Source organism: Pristiophorus japonicus, chromosome 12 (assembly GCF_044704955.1).
Source record: "Pristiophorus japonicus isolate sPriJap1 chromosome 12, sPriJap1.hap1, whole genome shotgun sequence".
NCBI lineage: Eukaryota > Metazoa > Chordata > Chondrichthyes > Pristiophoridae > Pristiophorus > Pristiophorus japonicus.
The window spans coordinates 188121232-188145355 of NC_091988.1; the positions used below are offsets into that span (position 1 = coordinate 188121232).

Sequence of the window (24124 nt, forward strand, 5' to 3'; positions counted from 1 at the left end):
ACCCTCCCTTTTCAGAATGTCCTGCACTCGCTCCGAGACATCCATGACCCTTGCACCAGGGAGGCAACATACCATCCTGGAGTCTCGGTTGCGGCCGCAGAATCGCCTATCTATTCCCCTTACAATTGAATCCCCTATCACCATCGCTCTCCCACTCTTTTTCCTGCCCTTCTGTGCAGCAGAGCCAGCCACGGTGCCATGAACTTGGCTGCTGCTGCTCCCCCCTGATGAGTCATCCCCCTCAACAGTACTCAAAGCGGTGTATCTGTTTTGCAGGGGGATGACCGCAGGGGACCACTGCACTACCTTCCTTGCACTGCTCTTCCTGTTGGTCTTCCATTCCCTATCTCGCTGTGGACCCTTTACCTGCGGTAAGACCAACTCACTAAACGTGCTATTCACGTCATTCTCAGCATCGTGGATGCTCCAGAGTGAATCCACCTTCAGCTCCAATTCCGCAACGCGGTCCGTCAGAAGCTGGAGGCGGATACACTTCCCGCACACGTAGTCTTCAGGGACACCAGAGGCGTCCCTGATTTCCCACATGGTACAGGAGGAGCATAACATGTGTCCGAGCTCTCCTGCCATGACTTAACCCTGAGATTAACTTAAATTGGCAATAACGGTGTTAAATGTTACTCACTGATATAGAAGAGAAAAAAGAAAATACTACTTACCAATCACCAGCCAATCACTTACCTCCTTGCTTGTGACGTCCCTTTTCTATTTCTTTCGACTTCTTTTTGCCTTCTCCCTGTAGCTGCAAAACGCCTTTATAGGCCTCTCGCCGAACTCACGGACTCCCAACTCAGCGACGCATCGCCCGACCTCGCTGCCTTTTATAGGCCTCTCCAACGAACCTCCTCGACGCTGCTCCCGACTCACATGGCCCTTCCAACTCTCATTTTCTCGATCACCGACGGGGTCATCACTGATCGCTTCTTTGTGTCCATCACTACTCTGGGAAAACCTCTCCCCCAAGTCATGTACAAATGTACTTTCATACTACCAACTGTCTAGCCTTTGGCTGTCCATTTGTCACAATACTTCTGCAGCTGTTGATCATCGCCGAGAGCATGCAGAAATCAAGCGCAGGCAGCGGAAAGAGCGTGCGGCAAACCAGTCCCACCCACCCTTTCCTTCATCGACTATCTGTCCCACCTGTGACAGGGACTGTGGTTCTCATGTTGGACTGTTCAGCCACCTAAGGACTCATTTTAAGAATGGAAACAAGTCTTCCTCGATTCCGAGGGACTGCCTATGATGATGATCATTCCCTCGCCATCACCTTTGATGCTCTTGTCCTCAGAGAAATGCTTACTTTCTTCCCTCCTGCTCGTTTCCCCCTGGTATGGCCCCATGTTCGCTCCCTCAGGTCCTAGAGGCGCAGACTTGAATGTATCTGACTCACGTAGCTGGCTGCACCACAAAAAGCACGAGCGGGCTCTGTTCTCCTCTGCCAAAACTGCTCACTACCTCATAATCATCCTGGAAGACAAAGATAACCGGCTTCTTTTCTCCACTTCATACCGTCTCGTTAAACCCTTCTCCCCTGTCCCCTGTCCCCTCACCTCCAACAAGGAGCTCATGAATTTCTTTGCCATTAAGATGGAGACCATCCATGTAGCTGCCTCTACTGCACGCCCACTAACCCAAACTTTCTCCATTTCCTGGCCCTGAACCCACATTTTTCTCTAGCTGCTCTCCTATGTCCCCTCACATCCTTTCTGAGCTCATCCTGTCCACGAAGCCCATCTTCTATTGCTCTATTGATTCCATTTTTACTAAATTGAGAACCATCCAACTTCCCTTCCTGCAGCCCCCGATGTTAGGTGACATTGTAAATGGTTCCCTCTCCTCAGCTACTGCTCCGCTCCCTTCCAAAACCGCAATCATCAGTTCCCAATCAAAAAACCCACCCTCAGGCTCTGTCCTTGCAAACTATCACTCCATCACCAACTTCCCTTCCCTCTCGAAGGTCCTTGAACCTGTTGTTGTCTCCCAAGTTCATGCTCATCTTTCCCGCACCTCCATGTTTGAATCTTGCCAGTCAGGTTTCCGCCCCTGCCACAGCACCAAAAGGGCCTTAATCAAACTCACAAAGGACATCCTCTGCAACTGTGACCATGCTGGAATATGCCTGTTAATCCTTGAGCTCCCTGAAACCTTTGATATGGTTGACCACATCATCTTCCTCCAACATCTCTCCTCTGTTTACTTATCCAATCATAGCCAGAACATTTTGCCTCTGGAATCCTCCAAGAATCTGGCCTTGGCCCCCTCCTTTTGCTCATCCACATGCTGCCCTTTGACGATATCATCAAAAGACATAGTATCACGTTATACATCTATGCTGACAACACCCAGCTCTACCATTCCACCACCCTTAAATTTTGTCAATTTTGAAATTCCCATCATCCTGTTCAAATCCCTTTGTAGCCTCACCCCTCCCAATATCTAACTTCCTTCAGCTCCACAGCATTCTGCATTACTCCAACTTTGGCCTCTCATGCATCCCCCACTTCATTTGCCCCACCATTGGTGGCCGTGTCTTCAGTCATCTAGGCCTTAAGCTTTGGAATTCCTTCCCAAAGCTCTCCACATTTCTCCCCTCCTTTAAGAACCTCCTTAAAATCTTCTTCCGACCAAGCTTTTATACAACATAAGAACATAAGAAATAGGAGCAGGAATAGGCCACACGGCTCCTCGAGCCTACTGCACCATTTAATACGATCATGGCTGATCCGATCATGGACTCAGCTCCACTTCCCTGCCCACTCCCCATAACCCCTTATGTTATGTATCTGTAAGGCATGCACTCCCATGTTCCACCACCAGGGAGTGCATCCCCTGAAGTCCCAAGGGATCCCAGCATCCCTTGGGAGCACTGTATATAAGCCGGCTCCTAAGGCCTGTTCCTCACTCTGGAGTGTCTTAATAAAGACTGAGGTCACTGTTACTTTAACCTCCCTGTGTGCAGCCTCATCTGTGTTACGAACACAATACCTTATTCCCATATCAGTTAAGAAACTGTCTATCTCTGTCTTAAATCCATTCAATGTCCCAGCTTCCACAGCACTGTGAGGCAGCGAATTCCACAGATTTACAACCCTCTGAGAGAAGAAATTCCTCCTCATCTGTTTTAAATGCGCGGCCCCTTATTCTAAGATTATGCCCCATAGTTCTAGTCTCCCCCATCAGTGGAAACATCCCATCCTCTCTGCATCCATCTTGTCAAACCCCCTCATAATCTTTTGCGTTTCGATAAGATCACCTCTCATTCTTCTGAATTCCAATGAGTAGAGGCCCAACGTACTCAACCTTTCCTCATAAGTCAATCCCTTCATCTCTGGAATCAACCGACTGAACCTTCTCTGAACTGCCTCCAAAGCAAGTATATCCTTTCTTAAGTAAGGCACTGAAGTATGGCAGAGAGGCACTGCTGGCACAAATATATGACCTCATCTCTCTCATCTGGAGGGAGGAGAGCATGCCGGGAGATTTCAGAGATGCAATGATCGTGACCATCTTTAAAAAAGGGGACAAGTCTGACTGCGGCAACTACAGAGGAATCTCGCTGTTATCAGCCACTGGGAAAGTCGTCACTAGAGTCCTCCTCAACCTTCTTCTCCCGACAGCTGCAAGAAAAATGCAGGGAACAGCACCAGCCCTTATACATGGCCTTCTTCGACCTTACAAAGGTCTTTGACACTGTCAACCACAAGGGTCTATGGAACGTTCTCCTCCGTTTTGGATGCCCCCAAAGGTTCGTCACTATCCTACGCCTGCTCCATGACAACATGCAGGCCTTGATCCTTACCAACGGATCCATCACAGGCCCAATCCATGTCCGGACCCCCGGGGTCAAACAGAGCTGCGTCATCGCCCCAACCCTCTTCTCAATCTTCCTCGCTGCCATGCTCCACCTCACAGTCGACAAGCTCCCCGCTGGAGCGGAACTAAACTACAGAACCAGTGGGAATCTGTTCAACCTTCGCCGTCTCCAGGCCAGGTCCAAGACCACCCCAACCTCTGTCATCGAACTACAGTATGCGGACAACGCCTGCGCCTGCGCACATACAGAGGCTGAACTCCAGGACATAGTCGACGTATTTACTGTGGCATACGAAAGCATGGAGCTTACGCTAAACATCAGCAAGACAAAGGTCCTCCACCAACCTGTCCTCACCACACAGCACTGTCCCCCGGTCATCAAGTTCCATGGTGCGGCCCTGAACAATGTGGACCACTTCCCTTATCTCGGGAGCCCCCTATCAACAAGAGCAGGCATTGACGACGAGATCCCACACCGCCTCCCGTGCACCAGTGCAGCCTTCAGCCACCTGAGGAAAAGAGTGTTTGAAGACCAGGCCCTCAAAATTGCCACCAAGCTCATGGTCTATCGGGCTGTAGAAATACCCGCCCTCCTGTATGGCTCAGAAACATGGACCATGTACAGTAGACACCCCAAGTCACTGGAGAAATATCACCAACGATGTCTCCGCAAGATCCTACAAATCCCCTGGGAGGACAGACGCACCAACATTAGCGTCCTCGACCAGGCCAACATCCCCAGCATCGAAGCACTGACCACACTTGATTAGCTCCGCTGGGCAGGCCACATAGTTCGCATGCCAGACACGGGACTCTCAAAGCAAGCACTCTACTCAGAACACCTTCATGACAAACAAGCCAAAGGTGGGTAGCGGAAACGTTATCAGGACACCTTCAACGCCTCCCTGATAAAGTGCAACATCCCCACTGACACCTGGGAGACCCTGGCCAAAGACTGCCCTAAGTAGAGGAAACGCATTCGGGAGGGCGCTGAGCACCTTGAGTCTTGTTGCCGAGAGCATGCAGAAATGAAGCGCAGGCAGCGGAAAGAGCGTGCAGCAAACCAGTCCCACCCACCCTTTCCCTCAACAACTATCTGTCCCACCTGTGACAGAGACTGTGGTTCTCATATTGGACTGCACAGCCACCTAAGGACTCATGTTAAGAATGGAAGCAAGTCTTCCTCGATTCCAAGGGACTGCCTATAATGATGATGATCCTTTCTTAAATATGGAAACCAAAACTGTACGCAGTATTCCAGGTGTGGCCTCACCAATACCCCGTATAACTGTAGCAAGATTTCCTTGCTTTTATACTCCATTCCCTTTGCAATAAAGGCCAATATTCCATTGGCCTTCCTGATCACTTACTGTACCTGTATACTAACCTTTTGTGTTTCATGCACAAGTACCCCCAGATCCCACTGTACTGCAGCACTTTGCAATTTTTCTCCATTTAAATAATAACTTGCCTTTTGATTTTTTTCTGTCAAAGTGCATAACCTCACACTTTCCATTATACTTCATCTGCCAAATTGTTGCCCACTCACTTAGCCTGTCTATGAGCCTTTGCAGATATTTTATATCCTCCTCACACATTGCTTTTCCTCCCATCTTTGTATCATCAGCAAACTTGGCTGTGTTACACTCAGTCCCTTCTTCCAAGTCCAATATAGATTGTAAATAGTTGGGATCCCAGCACTGATCCCTGCGGTACCCCACTAGTTAATGATTGCCAACCCAAGAATGAACCATTTATCCTGACTCTCTGTTTTCTGTTAGTTAGCCAATCCTCTATCCATGCTAATATATTACCTCCAACCCAGTGAAATGTTATTTTGTGCAGTAATTTTTTATGTGGCACCTTGTCAAATGCCTTCTGGAAGCCCAAATACACCACATCCACTGGTTCCCTTTTATCCACCCTGTTCGTTATATCCTCATAGAATTCCATCAAATTTGTCAAACATGACTTCCCTTTCATAAATCCATGCTGGCTCTGCCTGACTGAATTATGTTTTTCCAAATGTCCTGCTACTGCTTCTTTAATAATAGACTCCAACATTTTCCCAACCACAGATGTTAGGCCAACTGGTCTCTCATTTCCTGCTTTTTGTCTGCCTCCTTTTTTAAATAGGGGCGTTACATTTGCGGTTTTCCAATCTGCTGGTACCTCCCCAGAATCCAGGGAATGTTGGTAAATTACAAACAATGCATCCACTATCCCTGCTGCTACTTCTCTTAAGACGCTAGGGTGCAAGCCATCAGGTCCAGGGGTCTTAATATCTCCTTTTTTGGCTAGGGGGCATAGTCTCAGGATAAGGGGTCAGCCATTTAAGACTGAGATGAGGAGGAATTTCTTCGGATGAGAGGGTTGTCCGATGAGGAGAGATTGAGTGGATTGGGTCTATACTCTCTGGAGTTTAGAAGAATGTCAGGTGATCTCATTTGAGGGGGATTGACAGGGTAGATGCTGAGAGGTTGTTTCCTCTGGTTGGAGTGTCCAGAACTAGGGAACACAGTCTCAGGATAAGGACAAAGATGAGGAGAAATTTCTTCACTCAGAGGATTGTGAATCTTTGGAATTCTCTACCCCAAAGAGCTGTGGATGCTCAGTCAGCATAAAAGAATTGTGTTGTAAGGCAGTAGCACATTTGTGCTCCAATACACGAGTTTCCCAGTTTTCCCCCTCTTTCACTTGGCCACAATTAACCTCAGGGCTGTGTGTTGTGTATGGCGAAAGAGTCAGACTGAACACTGTGAGCTCAAAGTAAAGTGTGACCGTAGTCTTTTATTGCAGGTCTCCAGAGTACCTCTCCAACCTGTGAAGCCTCCTTAAATACCTGTGCTCCCAAAGGATTATGGGATCCCTTGGGACTCCAGGAGATGAGCCCTCTGGTGGCTGTACAGATATATAACACACTCTTCCTCCCCCCCCCCACAAAGTCAATAGTGTAACTGTTTACAATGTGAGTCGATCTGGGGCCCTTCTTGCCCTGGTTGACCGTCTCGGTGTGAAAGCTCGTGTTGTTGAATCATTTGTTGGGCCCTCGCTGGGCTGCTGTGCAGTTGGCCTTGCTGGACTGCCTGGTGTGTTGGGCCCTGCTGGGCAGCTTTGGATGATGGATTCTGCTTCGTGGTCAACTGTGGTGTCGGTTGCCATTGGTGTGTATGTTGGGAGATCAAAAAAGATAGGGTCCAAGGTGGATTGCTCAGGATAGTCCGTGAATCGGAGTTTGATTTGGTCCAAGTGTTTCCGGTGAATGAGTCCATTTGACCCAAAACACCCTACTCCCCTCTTTGGCCACGACATGCCGAGAAACCACTTGGGACCTTGTCCATAATTTAATACAAATACAGGATCATTGATTTCAATCTTGCGTGACACATTTGCACTATCATGGTATGCACTTTGTTGAAGCCGCCTGCTCTCGACCTGTTCATGTAGATCAGGATGAACTAACGAGAGCCTCGTCTTAAGTGCTCTTTTAATGAGCAGTTCAGCAGGTGGGATCCCAGTGAGTGAGTGGGGTCTCGTGCGGTAGCTAAGCAGGACTCGGGATAGGCGAGTCTGCAGTGAGCCTTCAGTTACCCTCTTCAAGGTTTGCACTGCTCTCTCTGCCTGACCATTGGACACTGGTTTAAATGGGACAGATGTGACATATTTGATCCCGTTACGGGTCATGAATTCTTTGAACTCAGCACTGGTAAAGCATGGCCCGTTGTCGCTCACCAGGACATCGGGTAAGCCGTGTGTGGCAAACATGGCCCGCAGGCTTTCAGTGGTGGCAGCAGACGTGCTAGCCGACATTATCTCACATTCAATCCACTTGGAGTATGTGTCTACAACCACAAGGAACATTTTACCCAAGAACGGGCCTGCATAGTTGACGTGTACCCTAGACCACGGTTTGGAGGGCCAAGACCATGAACTTAGCGGCGCCTCCCTGGGTACATTGCTTAACTGCGAGCATGTGTTGCATCTGTGAACACAGGATTCTAAGTCCACATCGATACCGGGTCACCACACGTGGGATCTGGCTATCGCTTTCATCATTACGATGCCTGGGTGAGTACTGTGGAGGTCAGTGATGAAGGTGTCTCTGCTCTTCTTGGGGACCACTACTCGATTGCCCCGCAGAAGGCAGTCTGCCTGTATAAACATTTCATCTTTGTGCTGCAAGAACAGCTTTATCTCTTCCTGTATTTCCACTGGGACACTGGACCAGCTCCCGTGAAGCACACAGCTTTTGACTAGAGATAATAAGGGGTCCTGGCTTGCCAAGGTTTTGATCTGCCGGGCAGTGACGGATGATTGCTCACTCTCAAATGCTTCCATAACCATGGCTAGAACTGCTGGCTGCACCATTTCCACCCCTGTGGTGGGCATTGGCAGCCTACTGAGAGCAATCGCGCAGTTTTCTGTGCCTGGCCTGTGCCGGACGTGAGCGCCCATCTCTGAATGCAGGCCGATGCGTTGGTATTTATCTCTTTACTCTCGGAGAACAGAAATATAAGTGCCTTATGGTCAGTTTCCAATTTGAATTTTAGCCAAACAGGTATTGATGCATTTTCTTTACCCCATAGACACACGCTACCGCTTCTTTCTCAATCATGCCGAAGGCTCTCTCAGCCTTAGACAGACTCCTGGATGCATTAGCAACCGGTTGCAGTTTCCCGAAATCATTAGCTTATTGCAATACACACCCGACGCCATATGACAATGCATCACATGCTAGTACCAAACGCTTACATGGATCATACAACATGAGCAATTTGTTTGAGCATAACAATTTTCTCGCTTTTACCAAGGCATTTTCTTGGCTTTTGCCCCAAGCCCATTCATCCCCTTTTCGTAGTAAGACATGCAGTGGTTCTAACAGTGTGCTGAGACCCGGTAAGAAGTTACCAAAGTAGTTCCAGAGTCCCAGAAACGACCGCAGCTCTGTCACATTCTGTGGCCTCGGTGCATTCTCAATTGCCTCCGTCTTCGCGTTGGTGGACCTGATGCCATCCGCCGCAATCCTCCTTCCCAGGAACTCCACTTCAGGCGCCAGGAAAATGTCCTTCATTTTAACCTGAGCCCCACGCGGTTGAGTCGACTAAGAACCTCCTCCAGGTTCTGCAGATGCTCGACTGTGTTCCGACCTGTGACCAAGATGTCGTCCTGGAAGACCACGGTGTGCGGGACCGACTTCAGTAAGCTTTCCATGTTTCTCTGGAATATCGCCGCTGCCGATCAGATTCCAAACGGGCATCTGTTATAAACAAAAAGACCTTTGTGCGTATTGTTACAGGTAAGGGCCTTCGATGATTCCTCCAGTTCCTGCGTCATGTAGGCTGACGTCAGATCCAGCTTGTGAACGTCTTTCCTCCCGCTAGCGTTGCAAAGAGGTCGTTGGCCTTTGGTAGTGGGTATTGGTCCTGCAGGGAGAAACGATTGGTAGTTACTTTGTAATCGTCACAGATTCTGACTGTGCCGTCTCCCTTGAGGACTGGGCCACTCTTTGAACTCGATCGGGGAAATGATGCCCTCTCTTTGCAGCCGGTCTAGCTCGATCTCGACCCTTTCTCTCATCATGTATGGTACTGCTCTCGCCTTGTGATGGATGGGTCGTGCCCCTGGAATTAGGTGTATCTGCACTTTTGCTCCTTGGAATTTCCTGATGCCTGGTTTGAACAGTGAAGGAAATTTGTTTAAGACCTGGGCACACGAAGTATCATCAGCGGGCGATAGCGCTCGGACGCCATCCCAGTTCCAGCGTATCTTTCCCTGCCAGCTCCTGCCAAGCAGCATGGGACCATCACCCGGTACCACCCAGAGTGGTAGCTTGTGCACCGCTCCATCGTAGGAGACCTTTACGGTAGCACTACCGGTAACAGGAATCAGTTCTTTCGTGTGAGTTCTTAATTTCATGCGAACTGGAGTTAAGACTGGCCTTAAGGACTTGTTGCACCACAACCTTTCAAAAGTCTTTTTGCCCATGATGGACTGGCTCGCGCCCGTGTCCAGCTCCATTGACAGCGGGAGTCCAATTAGTTCAGCCTTCAGAATTATCGGGGGCAATTCATGGTGAATGTGTGCACCCCATATACCTCTACCTCCTCAATCTGAGGCTCTGGTTCATCGTGATCCTCCGTGGATCTGTCCTCCTCTGCAGCATGGTGCAGGTTTAACAGGCTTTGCAGCTCGCCTGCACACTCGTTGGAGGTGTCCCATTGTTCCACAGCCCTTGCAAATGTACTCTTTGAATCGGCATGAATGGAAACGATGAACACCCCCGCAGCGCCAACAAGGTGTTAATGGCCTTGCATTCATCACTCTTGATGGTGGACTCTGAGACTTCTGCGGACATGTAGCTGCAGGTATGTGTGACCTGCCCTCTACGTTACGATTCAAAAACAACATCACTTTGTTCACAGTACTTGTAGCAGCACTTGTGTGCTGAGAGATTTGCTTCGTGTTGTCACTGGTGGCAATGAACGCCTGGGCAATTGCTATGGCCTTACTCAAGGTTGGGGTCTCTAGAGTCAAAAGTTTGCGAAGTATGGTTTCATGGCCAATGCCAAGTACGAAAAAGTCTCTGAGTATGTGCTCCAAATGTCCTTCAAATTCGCAATGTCCTGCAAGGCATCTTAGCTCGGCGACATAACTCGCCACTTCCTGGCCTTCAGATCTTTTGTAGGTGTAGAACCAGTACTTCGCCATCAGAACGCTTTCCTTCGGGTTCAAATACTCTCGGATCAGTGTGCACAAATCGTCGTACGATTTCTCCGTGGGTTTTGCTGGAGTGAGCAGATTCTTCATTCGGCCATACGTTGGTGCCCCACAGACGGTGAGGAGGATCGCTCTACATTTGGCAGCGCTCTCTTCCCCATCTAGCTCGTTGGCCACGAAGTATTGGTCGAGTCACTCCACAAAAGTTTCCCAATCATCTCCTCTGAGAATTTCTCCAGGATGCCCACTGTTCTCTGCATCCTTGGGTTCGCTATCTGTATCTCATCGCCAGTTGTTGTGTATGGAGAAAGAATCAGACTGAACATTGTGAGCTCAAAGTAAAGTGTGACCTTAGTCTTTTATTGCAGGTCTCCAGAGTGCCCCTCCAACCTGTGAAGCCTCCTTAAATACCTGTGCTCCCAAGGGATTATGGGATCCCTCGGGACTCCAGGGGATGAGCCCTCTGGTGGCTGTACAGAGTAACTACAAGTATACATATATAACACTGTGGATACTGAGTCTTTGAGTATATTCAAGGCTGAGATAGACAGATTTTTGAACTCGAGGAGAATCAAGGGATGTGGAAATCAGGCGGGAAAGTGGAGTTGAGGTAGATGATCAGCCATGATCTTATTGAATGGTGGAGCAGGCTCGAGGGGCTGTATGGCCTACTTCTAATTCTTATGTTCATATGTGTCCATTTTTGCTTGATTACGCCTCTGTGCGAAGCCTTGGCAGTGTTTTCCTACATTAGGTGTGCTGTATAAATATTACGGCCAAAGGGAACAAGGGGTATGGAGAGAAAGCAGGAGTGGGGTACTGAGGTTGAATGATCAGCCATGATCTTATTGAATGGCGGTGCAGGCTCGAAGGGCCGAATGGCCTACTCCTACAACTAATTTCTATGTTTCTAAATTGTTGTTGAATGTAAATTAATAAAAGACAGAATACAAAGTGCTTAAATCAAATTAAAGTTCTTTCAGAAACAAATGGAAGAGGGCAAATGACAATGCAAGCTAATCTATTCAGTAATATTACCTTACCACTTGTAAGTACAGTATTACAGCCATACTCGTTTGTGGAAACATGCATTTGATGGGGTGGCAATGAGTATCCCTTGTATCAAAAGTGAGTCAGAGGTGACCCAGTATCACAGCATGGATTTTTTTTAATGTGAGGTGGCCGTTGCACATCAGCCACCACAAAAATAAATCCACGCACAGGCATCTTCCACCTTTCAGGATGTAGTTCGGGTCCCCTCCATGCCTTCCAGTTCTGTACGGGCTGCTCCTGCACACTCTCCATCTTGCCATCCTCGTCTGCCGTACGAACTCTTTGCGGGAGTCCTCCCTCTATTTATTGGGGACTTGGCCTGGAGGGTGGTGCACGGAACAGTCCCGTGCAATAAGTTTTTAAGTCGGTTCATGGGCTCCCAGGCCGCCTGCAATTTCTGCGGTCTGGAGGAGTCCGTGTTCCATGTTTTTATTGAATGTGCGAGGTTGCAGCCCTTATTCCATTATTTGAAGGGGCTGCTCCTCAAATTCTGGTTGTACTTCAGTCTCACACTCCTGATCTTTGGGCACCCTGTGCGGAGGGGAGCGGGCAAGTTGGAAGGCTTCCTCGTAGGACTGCTCCTGGGCATGGCCAAGGGGGCCATCAGCCGGTCCAGGCAGTAGGCGGTCGAGGGGGTCGTTCAGCCCAACTGCCTGCCTCTCTTCCACGGTTACATCCGAGTCAGGGTGTCCCTGGAGATGGAGCGCGCAGTGTCCACCGGTACGCTCACGGCCTTCCACGAGAGGTGGGCTGGAGTGCATCATCACCCCCGGCAACCAAATTTTAATTTGATTTTAAATGTCTAAAGTTTAATTTGTTTATTGTGCCAGTTTTAGTGCCCCCCCCCCCCCGCTTTTAGCCAGGGGGCACTTGTATAATTTATGTTTTAGTGCCCTCAAAAAAAAACAAAAAGCAAAGGAGCACTTGTTTGAAAGTCTTTGGTGTCGTTCCCTCCCCGCTTTAATCAGGGGGCATTGGATTTATTGTTTTCGACAAAAATAGTTGTAGTTTGGGTCCTTCATTGAAACACCTGTGAACTCATCCTTTTTTGCTGTGGAAGCAAGTCATCCTCGTTTCGAGGGACCGCCTATGATGATGAGTATCACAGCTAATTCAGATTAATTCACCGTGTGACAGGATTAGTACATTGATTGGCAATTGTGTTTGTCTGTCATGGAACAGCATTGACAATGGTTCAGACGCAAGTAACGAATCAGCCATCTCACTTGAGCAGGAAACTCTTTTGAGCGAATCAGCCATCTCACTTGAGCAGGATGCTGGGGAACAGGGCACAGAGTGAAAAGCAATTGAAGCATGGAGTAATCTGTGTTCCAGAACTACTTCAAAAAGAAGCAATTGTGGAATCCCCTAAAGTTTAGCGAACAAAAAATGAATGTTTAGTCCCAGATTTCTTATTTTTTCTTTATTGTCTCTCAGTTTAAATTCATTCCAAAAACATTGTACTCAAAGTGGAGGTTAGGTATTCATTTAAAAGCCCGGATGTTGGTTGAAGAGCTGAACGATGTATAATAATCCATTGAAAAGACACAATATCCCGAATGTGCAAAAATGTTGATAGCAAAACTCACCAAGGGTCAATGTACCAATAGAAATTATCACTGTAAAGATTTTATATTGGTCTTTTAATTTGGCTTCCTGGAATCTTCTGTGTTTGTAAGATAGCTTTGTAATTTTTTTAAATTCATTCTCGGGATCTGGTCATTGTTTGCAAGGCCAGCATTTATTGCCCATCCCTAATCGCTCTCGAGAAGGTAGTGGTGAACCTTCTTCATGAATCGCTGCAGTCCATGTGATGAAGGTGCTCCCTCAGTTAGGGAGGGAGTTCCAGGATTTTGACCCAACGACGATGAAGGGATGACGATCTATGTCCAAGTTGGGATGATGCGTGATTTGGTGGTGGTGTGGATATGGGGGGCGGGCGGTAACTGGTGGTGATGATGTTCCCATGCATCTGCTGCCCTTGTCCTTCTAGGTGATGGAGATCATGGGTTTGGGTGGTGAGTTGCTGCAGTGCATCCTGTAGATAGTACACACTGGCTATTGTGGAGGGAGCGGACATTTAAGGTGGTGTATGAGCTGGTGTTTATGCTGTTAAATTCAGTATTTGCAACTTCTACACCCAGGTAAAATTTACCTCTATCGTTTTGTGACCTGTCTCTGTACTGCTACATTTGAACTGATTCAATGGGGGAAATTTTATCGCCCAAGAATGGGTAGGTTGCAGATAAGTAGGTTGATAAAATAAGTTAATTTTAGATTGTGACTGTATCCTATGTCCACCGCGCTCACTTCCGGTTAAATGGAGGCAGTCTGGATGCCTGAGAGTAACCTACTTACTGAAGTCGGGATCTTCATTATTGCAGGGGTTGGTACTTATCCAAGCAATTAACGTCCTTCGGGGATGTGCAGGACATTCTAAAAAGGGAGGGAGAACAGCCAGTTGTCGTGGTGCACATTGGTACCAACGACATAGGTAAACAAAGGGATGAGTTTCTACGAAACGAATTTAAGGAGCTAGGAGCTAAATTAAAAAGTAGGACCTCAAAAGTAGTAATCTCGGGATTGCTACCAGTGCCACGTGCTAGTCAGAGTAGGAATCGCAGGATAGCTCAGATGAATACGTGGCTTGAGCAGTGTGCAGCAGGGAGGGATTCAAATTCCTGGGGCATTGGAACCGGTTCTGGGGGAGGTGGGACCAGTACAAAGTGGACGGTCTGCACCTGGGCAGGATCGGAACCAATGTCCTAGGGGGAGTGTTTGCTAGTGCTGTTGGGGAGGAGTTAAACTAATATGGCAGGGGGATGGGAATCAATGCAGGGAGACAGAGGGAAACAAAAAGGAGACAAAAGCAAAAGACAGAAAGGAGATGAGGAAAAGTGGAGGGCAGAGAAACCCAAGACAAAAAACAAAAAGGGCCACTGTACAGCAAAATTCTAAAAGGAAAAAGGGTGTTAAAAAAACAAGCCTGAAGGCTTTGTGTCTTAATGCAGGGAGTATCCGTAATAAGGTGGATGAATTAACTGTGCAAATAGATGTTAACAAATATGATGTGATTGGGATTACGGAGACGTGGCTCCAGGATGATCAGGGCTGGGAACTCAACATCTTGGGGTATTCAACATTCAAGAAGGATAGAATAAAAGGAAAAGGAGGTGGGGTAGCATTGCTGGTTAAAGAAGAGATTAATGCAATAGTTAGAATGGACATTAGCTTGGATGATGTGGAATCTATATGGGTAGAACTGCAGAACACCAAAGGGCAAAAAACGTTAGTGGGAGTTGTGTACAGACCTCCAAACAGTAGTAGTAATGTTGGGGAGGGCATCAAACAGAAAATTAGGGGTGCATGCAATAAAGGTGCAGCAGTTATCATGGGTGACTTTAATATGCACATAGATTGGGCTAACCAAACTGGAAGCAATACGGTGGAAGAGGATTTCCTGGAGTGCATAAGGGATGGTTTTCTAGACCAATATGTCGAGGAACCAACTAGAGGGGAGGCCATCTTAGACTGGGTGTTGTGTAATGAGAGAGGATTAATTAGCAATACCGTTGTGCGAGGCCCCTTGGGGAAGAGTGACTATAATATGGTGGAATTCTGCATTAGGATGGAAAATGAAACAGTTAATTCCAAGACCATGGTCCAGAACTTAAAGAAGGGTAACTTTGAAGGTATGAGGCGTGAATTAGCTAGGATTGATTGGCGAATAATACTTAAGGGGTTGACTGTGGATGGGCAATGGCAGACATTTAGAGACCGCATGGATGAACTACAACAATTGTACATTTCTGTCTGTCATAAAAATAAAAAAGGGAAGGTAGATCAACCGTGGCTATAAAGGGAAATCAGGGATAGTATTAAAGCCAAGGAAGTGGCATACAAATTGGCCAGAAATAGCAGTGAACCCGGAGACTGGGAGAAATTTAGAACTCAGCAGAGGAGGACAAAGGGTTTGATTAGGGCAGGGAAAATGGAGTACGAGAAGAAGCTTGCAGGGAACATTAAGACGGATTGCAAAAGTTTCTATAGATATGTAAAGAGAAAAAGGTTAGTAAAGACAAACGTAGATCCCCTGCAGTCAGAATCCGGGGAAGTCATAACGGGGAACAAAGAAATGGCAGACCAATTGAACAAGTACTTTGGTTCGGTATTCACTAAGGAGGACACTAACAACCTTCCGGATATAAGAGGGGTCAGAGGGTCTAGTAAGGAGGTGGAACTGAGGGAAATCCTTGTTAGTCGGGAAATTGTGTTGGGGAAATTAATGGGATTGAAGGCCGATAAATCCCCAGGGCCTGATGGACTGCATCCCAGAGTACTTAAGGAGGTGGCCTTGGAAATAGCAGATGCAATGACAGTCATTTTCCAACATTCCATTGACTCTGGATCAGTTCCTATCGAGTGGAGGGTAGCCAATGTAACCCCACTTTTTAAAAAAGAAGGGAGAGAGAAAACAGGGAATTATAGACCGGTCAGCCTGACATCGGTAGTGGGTAAGATGATGGAATCAATTATTAAGGATGTCATAGCAGCGCATTTGGAAAGAGGTGACATGATAGGTCCAAGTCAGCATGGATTTGTGAAAGGGAAATCATGCTTGACAAATCTTCTAGAATTTTTTGAGGATGTTTCCAGTAGAGTGGACAAGGGAGAACCAGTTGATGTGGTATATTTGGACTTTCAGAAGGCTTTCGACAAGGTCCCACACAAGAGATTAATATGCAAAGTTAAAGCACATGGGATTGGGGGTAGTGTGCTGACATGGATTGAGAACTGGTTGTCAGACAGGAAACAAAGAGTAGGAGTAAATGAGTACTTTTCAGAATGGCAGGCGGTGACTAGTGGGGTACCGCAAGGTTCTGTGCTGGGGCCCCAGCTGTTTACATTGTACATTAATGATTTAGACGAGGGGATTAAATGTAGTATCTCCAAATTTGCAGATGACACTAAGTTAGGTGGCAGTGTGAGCTGCGAGGAGGATGCTATGAGGCTGCAGAGCGACTTGGATAGGTTAGGTGAGTGGGCAAATGCATGGCAGATGAAGTATAATGTGGATAAATGTGAAGTTATCCACTTTGGTGGTAAAAACAGAGAGACAGACTATTATCTGAATGGTGACAGATTAGGAAAAGGGGGGGTGCAACGAGACCTGGGTGTCATGGTACATCAGTCATTGAAGGTTGGCATGCAGGTACAGCAGGCGGTTAAGAAAGCAAATGGCATGTTGGCCTTCATAGCGAGGGGATTTGAGTACAGGGGCAGGGAGGTGTTGCTACAGTTGTACAGGGCATTGGTGAGGCCACACCTGGAGTATTGTGTACAGTTTTGGTCTCCTAACCTGAGGAAGGACATTCTTGCTATTGAGGGAGTGCAGCAAAGGTTCACCAGACTGATTCCCGGGATGGCGGGACTGACATATCAAGAAAGACTGGATCAACTGGGATTGTATTCACTGGAGTTCAGAAGAATGAGAGGGGACCTGATAGAAACGTTTAAAATTCTGATGGGTTTAGACAGGTTAGATGCAGGAAGAATGTTCCCAATGTTGGGGAAGTCCAGAACCAGGGGTCACAGTCTAAGGATAAGGGGTAAGCCATTTAGGACCGAGATGAGGAGGAACTTCTTCACCCAGAGAGTGGTGAACCTGTGGAATTCTCTACCACAGAAAGTTGTTGAGGCCAATTCACTAAATATATTCAAAAAAGAGTTAGATGTCGTCCTTACTACTAAGGGGATCAAGGGGTATGGTGAGAAAGCAGGAATGGGGTACTGAAGTTGCATGTTCAGCCATGAACTCATTGAATGGCGGTGCAGACTAGAAGGGCCGAATGGCATACTCCTGCACCTATTTTCTATGTTTCTAATGAGGTCTTTTATGAAGTGGGGATTTCGAGCTCTGCTATAATTATAGGGTTACGAAGGTGTCTCAGGGCTCAAATGAACTAATGGGCTGTTTGTCGTGGTCAGCTTTTAGATCGCTTAATAGGCAGTTTATAATAACATGTTGACTTTGCAAGAACTAACCGAGGTTGGAACCACAAGAGGCCGAGGAGGGTAGAAAAGCAGAAAACTGGGGCAGACATGAACGGTTAACAGGATACCACCTGGCCTGAGCAAGGTTCATGGTACGAACAACAGATTGTGGACACGTCAGTTTTACCTTCTTTGGTCATGAAGGCGGTACCTTTAATGTTACGCGAGCTCGGCAGAAAACAGAGGTGAGTGATTGTGACGGGGAAGGAAATTGACTAGTCACTGTGCACACGGGCTTTAAACTAATCAGATTGTGCCAAAGGATCGTGCACGAGATTGAGCATGTTCGTTTAAGTGTCTAAAAGGTTGTTTTGAAACAACGTATCGTTGGATAGTGACCTGGCTAGACCCACGGTTAGACCCACCGGTGGGAATAAAGACTGCTTGAATCTTCGAACACAGACCTGGTGTCGAATGTTTATTTTAAATACGCCACTATATTTTAGAATTAAATTTGACTTGCCTTTAAATTTAACGTCACCAGCAAGGTATTCCTGGAGACTCAGGAAACCCGGCAGCTGAAGGGAGGCGAGAAGGGACGGATCCATCAGCTAAGTGCCTTTACAGCACTGCTTGGGCCAGGAAAATCAGGAGTGCTTCCTCCAGCCCCCAAGCTAAAGTGTAGATCCATCCCTGTGATCTATCCCATCGCTCCCTGCGATCTGCCTGCTCTCCTAACAATGACCGACTCCCTCCTTCCTGATCACTTACCCACTTCCGATCACTGCTCCCCTCTATTGTGTTCCTAACACAGATGAGGCTGCACACAGGGAGGTTAAAGTAACAGTGACCTCAGTCTTTAATAAGACACTCCAGCGTGAGGAACAGGCCTTAGGGGGCCGGCTTATATACAGTGCTCCCAAGGGATGCTGGGATCCCTTGGGACTTCAATGGATGCACTCCCTGGTGGCGGAACATGGGAGTGCATGCTTTACAGATACACAACATCACTCCCCCGCCCCGCCAAAGTCAAAGTGAAAACTTTTTACAAGGTGAGGCGGTCGGGAGCCTTTCTTTCCCTGGTGGACCGCCTCGGTACAAATGTCTGTTCTGGCGTGTTGGCTGTGCCCTCGCTGGGCTGGCGTGTTGTTGGCCCTGCAGGGCTGCTGGGTGAGCCTGGCCTTGCTGGGCTGTTGGGCATGATGGGTTCGATTTCCTGGTCTGGGGTGGGTGCCGTTGATGCTTTTGGGTATGTGTTGTGGCTCGAAAAAGGTGGTGTCTGCTGTGGGTTGTTCAGGGCAGTCTGTGAACCGCAACCTCAGGGGCATGTGATCGGTTTCCAGCTCAAATTTGAGGCCAAACAGGTACTGATGCATTTTCTTTACTCCGAACCCACACGCTAATGCTTCTTTCTCAATCATGCTGTCGGTCCTCTCAGCCTTAGACAAGCTCCTGGAAGCATAGGCGACAGGTTGCAACTTCCCCGCAATGTTCGCTTGTTGTAATACACACCCGACTCCGTACGACACGCATCACATGCTTGCACAAGTCTTTTACACGGGTTATACAATACAAGCAGCTTGTTGGAGCATAAAATGTTTCAGGCTTTCTCAAAAGCAATTCCCCAAACCCAGTTCTCACCTTTGCGCAATAACACATGTAGGGGCTCTAAGAGGGTGCTTAACCCCGGTAGGAAGTTACCAAAATAGTTGAGGAGTCCCAGGAACGATCGCAGCTCCGTGACGTTCTGTGGCCTGAGCGCATTCCTGATAACCTCTGTCTTGGCGTCTGTGGGCCGAATGCCGGCTGCCGCAATCTTTCTCCCCAAAAACTCCACTTCTGTTATAATGAAGACGCATTTCGACCTCTTCAGCCGCAGCCCTACGCGATCCAGTCGCTGGAGGACCTCCTCCAGGTTTTGTAGGTGGTCGGCGGTGTCCCGACCCGTGACAAATATGTTGTCCTGAAAGACCACCGTGTGTGGTACCGACTTGCGTAGGCTCTCCATGTTTCTCTGGAAGATTGCTGCAGCCGACCAAATTCCAAACGGGCATCTGTTGTAGATGAACAGTCCCTTCTGCGTGTTGATGCAGGTGAGGCCCTTCGAAGACTCCTCCAGCTCCTGCTTCATGTAGGCCAAAGTCAGCTTGGTGAACATCTTGCCTCCTGCCAGCGTCGCAAATAGGTCTTCTGCCTTAGGTAGCGGGTATTGGTCCTGTAGCGAGAAACGATTAATAGTTACTTTATAATCGCTGCAAATCCTGACCGTGCCATCACTTTTGAGTACTGGAACAATTGGGCTGGCCCACTCGCTGAATTCCACTGGGGAGATGATGTCCTCGCATTGCAACCTGTCCAGCTCGATGTCCACTCTCTCCCTCATCATGTGAGGTACTGCTCGCACCTTGTGGTGAATGGGTCGTGCCTCTGGGACCAAGTGGATCCGCACCTTCATCCCGGAAAAGTTTCCAATGCCTGGCTCAAAAAGGGAAGGAAATTTGTTAAGAACCTGGGTACGTGAGGCCTCATCGATATGTGATAGTGTTCGGATGTCATTCCAGTTCCAGCGGATTTTGCTCAGCCAGCTCCTTCCAAGCAGTGTGGGGCCATCACCTGGGACAATCCAGAGTGGCAGTTCATGCACCGTGCCCTCGTAGGTGACCTTGACCCATGGCGCTGCTCAGGACAGTGATAAGCTCTTTGGTGTACGTTCTCAGTTTCGTATGGATGGGGCTCAGGGTTGGTCTGAATGCTTTGTTGCACCACAGTCTCTCAAACATCTTTTTACTTATGATGGATTGGCTAGCACCAGTGTCCAGTTCCATGGCTACGAGTAAGCCATTCAATTTTACTTTTAGCATTATAGGTGGACATTTCGTCGAAAATGTGCGCACCCCGTGTACTTCATGCAAACATACCCTTTGAAGCAGCATGAATAGGCTGAATGGAAGCCTCCACAACGCCAACAAGGTGTGAATTGCCTTGCATTCATCCTTTGTTGGGGACACTGAGTCATCTGGGTCACCTGAGGCCTGCTGGCAGTTGCAGACTCGTGGGTTCTGCCCTGTGCATTTCTGCTCGCAAACACAGTTCCAGTTAATTTATGAACATTGCTAGCACTTGTGTGCTGAGAGATTTGTTTGGTGTTATCACTGGTGGACAAAAACGCCTGTGCTATCGCAATGGCTTTACTGAGGGTCGGTGTCTCTACAATCAAAAGTTTTCGTAGGATGGTCTCGTGGCCAATGCCCAGTACAAAAAAGTCTCTGAGCATTTGCTCCAGGTAGCCATCAAACTCACATTGTCCTGCAAGTCGCCTTAGCTCGGCAACGTAGCTCGCCACTTCCTGACCTTCAGATCGCTGGCACGTGTAGAACCGATACCTCGCCATCAGCACACTCTCCCTCGGGTTAAGATGCTCCAGAACCAGTGTACACAGCTCCTCATACGACTTATCTGTGGGTTTCACCGGAGCCAGAAGATTCTTCATGAGGCTGTAGGTCGGTGTCCCGCAGACTGTGAGGAGGACCGCTCTCCTTTTTGCAGTGGTTCCTTCTCCGTCCAGCTCTTGGCTACAAAGTACTGGTCTAGCCTCAGATAACTTCTCCAGGATGCCCACAGTTTGCTGCATCTTTGCGTTGTATTCTTGTCGCCAGTTGTTGTGTTCCTAACACAGATGAGACTGCATACAGGGAGGTTCAAGTAACAGTGACCTCAGTCTTTAATAAGACGCTCCAGAGTGAGGAACATGCCTTAGGGGCCGGCTTATATACAGTGCTCCCAAGGGATGCTGGGATCCCTTGGGACTTCAGGGGATGAGCTCCCTGGTGGCGGAACTTGGGAGTGCATGCTTTACAGATACACAACACCCTCCCGATCACTGCTCACCTCCCGATCACTGCTCCCCTCCCGATCACTGCACCCCTCCCACGATCACTGCACCCTTCCCGCGATCACTAATCTCCTACCGCAATCACTGCTCCCCTCCCGATCACTGCACCCCTCCCGATCACTGCACCCCTCCCGCAATCACTGCTCCCCTCCCGATCACTGCTCCCCTCCCGATCACTGCTCCCCTCCCGATCACTGCTAGATCTCCTTAATCGAGACTCTGCCTTTGACACGAGTGTCATCGACTCCATCCTGTAGCATGCTACCTATCACCATCTCGGCAAAATCCCAGCCTTGCACGAGGTAGAAAAGGCCATTGTCGGCTCAAGAACAACAAGGCATCAGGAGCAGATGGAATCCCCCCTGAGGCACTGAAGTATTGGCATGAATGCATTTCCTCATCTCTCTTATCTGGAAAGAGGAGAGCATGCCGGGAGATCTCAGAGATGCAGTAATCGTGACCATCTTTAAAAAAGGGGACAAGTCTGTTTGCTGCAACTACAGAGGAATCTCCCTGCTGTTGGCCACTGGGAAAGTCATTGCTAGAATCCTCCTCAAACATGTTCTCCCTGTGGCTGAAGAGTTCCTCCCAGAGTCACAATGCGGGTCCTGTCCCCTAAGGGGTACAACGACCATGATCTTCATTGCACAACAACTACAAGAGAAATGCAGGGAACAGCACCAACCCTTGTACATGGCTTTTTTTGATCTCAGAAAGGCCTTTGACACTGTCAACTGCGAGGGTCTATGGAGCGTCCTCCTCCATTTCGGCTGCCCCCAAAAGTTTGTCACCATCCTCTGCCTGCTCCAGGATGACATGCAAGCTGTGATCCTGACCAAGAGATCCATCATCGACCCAATCCATGTCCGGACCGGGGTCAAGCAGGGCTGTGTCATCGCGCCAACGCTCTTCTCAATCTTCCTCGCTGCAATGTTCCATCTCACGCTCAACAAGCTCCCCGCTGGAGTGGAACTAAACTATAGAACCAATGGGAACCTGTTCAACCATCGTCGCCACCAGGCTAGATCCAAGGTCGTCCCATCCTCTGTCATCGAACTACAGTACGCGGACGACACTTGCGTCTGAGCACATTCAGAGGCTGAACTCAACATCTTCACCGAAGCATACGAAAGTATGGGCCTTACACTAAACATCCGTAAGACAAAGGTCCTCCACCAACCTGACCTCACCACACAGCACTGCCCCCCCCGGTCATCAAAATGCACGGCGCAGCCTTGGACAACGTGGAACAATTTCCATACCTACAATCAGCAAGGGCAGACATCGACGACGATGTCCAACACCGCCTCCAGTGCACCAGCGCAGCCTTCCGTCGCCTGAGAAAGAGAGTATTCAAAGACTCGGACCTCAAATGTGGCACCAAGCTTATGGTCCATAGGGCTGCAGTGATACCTGCCCTCCTATATAGAAACACAGAAAATAGGAGCAGTAGTAGGCCATTCGGCCCTTCGAATCTGCACCGCCATTCAATATGATCATGGCTGATCCTCTATCTCAACACCATATTCCTGCTTTTTCTCCATACCCCTTGATGCCTTTTGCATCTAGAAATCTATCTTTCTTCCTCTTAGATACATTCGGTGACTTGGCCTCCACAGCCATTCAGTGAAAAAATTTCTCCTCATCTCGGTCCTAAATTTCCTACCCCAAGCGCAGATATCGGAGGTGTGTAGGGCTGAAGAAGATAGGGAGGCAAGACGATGGAGGGGTTTGAACACCAGGACGAGAATTTTAAAATATCAGGTTCTTATTAATTGATTTATATCCGGTGGCTCCTACTCGGTCCCAGTGAGCGAGCGTTCCAATCACTGAATACTGAGCTGTCATCCAGCAGGATACTTACATCCGATGGCAGCAGAGTGCCCCCCCCCTCCCCATCACATCTAGTCAGTTCTCCTGGCAAGGAGTTGCGAGTCAGGCTAACAACCCATCCTCGTATAAATGGTCTTTGTTACAGGCACAACCCAGAGCACGATCCGCAGGATGTAAAAGGCAGTGGATGGAATGGGTTGCCTTTTGCGCTGCTAGGCATGGAGGGGAAGGTGCATTCTGCGTGTCTGTCTGGCAAGGACCGGAGCGGACACAGCTCTGATGGACATAGTCAAAGAGCCTGCTGACACTCGCTATCACAGATCACGCATGCCGAGTTGTCCGGGAGGTGGGGTTGCGGGGGGAAAACAGTCAGTATATGCAGAACTACAGCACAGCATCTGCAGAAAGAGAAAACAAACCCTATGTAATCTTTCATTACAGCTGAAATCCTGGGTTACGTTCATGGAATACGAAGCTGGAGTAGGTATACAAATCATTATTCAGCACTCGTTAGATGAAACCCAGCTTAGAATAGACACAGAATCAGTGAAGTGCAGGCAACATTGATACATTGATCAACAGCACGGAATTACACAAGCAAGCAGACCAGTGGCAGCATTTCGACTGGCTGGTTTAATTTGCTTACAACTCCAGGGTCTGAAACCAAGTCAAACGCTTGCACCAACTTAAAGAACTGAAAGCAAGACAAGGATTTATACACCAGTGAGCCAATCGCAATATATCAGTATGCCTGCCTTCCAGCACAAACCAAAGCAACTTGACTGACATAAGCACAATATT

The 24124-nt window shown here is 48.3% G+C and overlaps 1 protein-coding gene across 1 annotated transcript in view; it reads left to right on the top strand.

Moving 5' to 3' along the window:
- Positions 1-314: 314 nt before the first annotated feature.
- LOC139277602 (rho GTPase-activating protein 39-like) overlaps positions 315-24124 on the top strand; it is a 238507-nt gene continuing 214697 nt past the window's right edge. Inside the window, exon 1 of the mRNA XM_070896288.1 lies at positions 315-371. The gene's annotated coding sequence lies outside the window, so the exon portion shown is untranslated. The remainder of the gene's footprint in view (positions 372-24124) is intronic.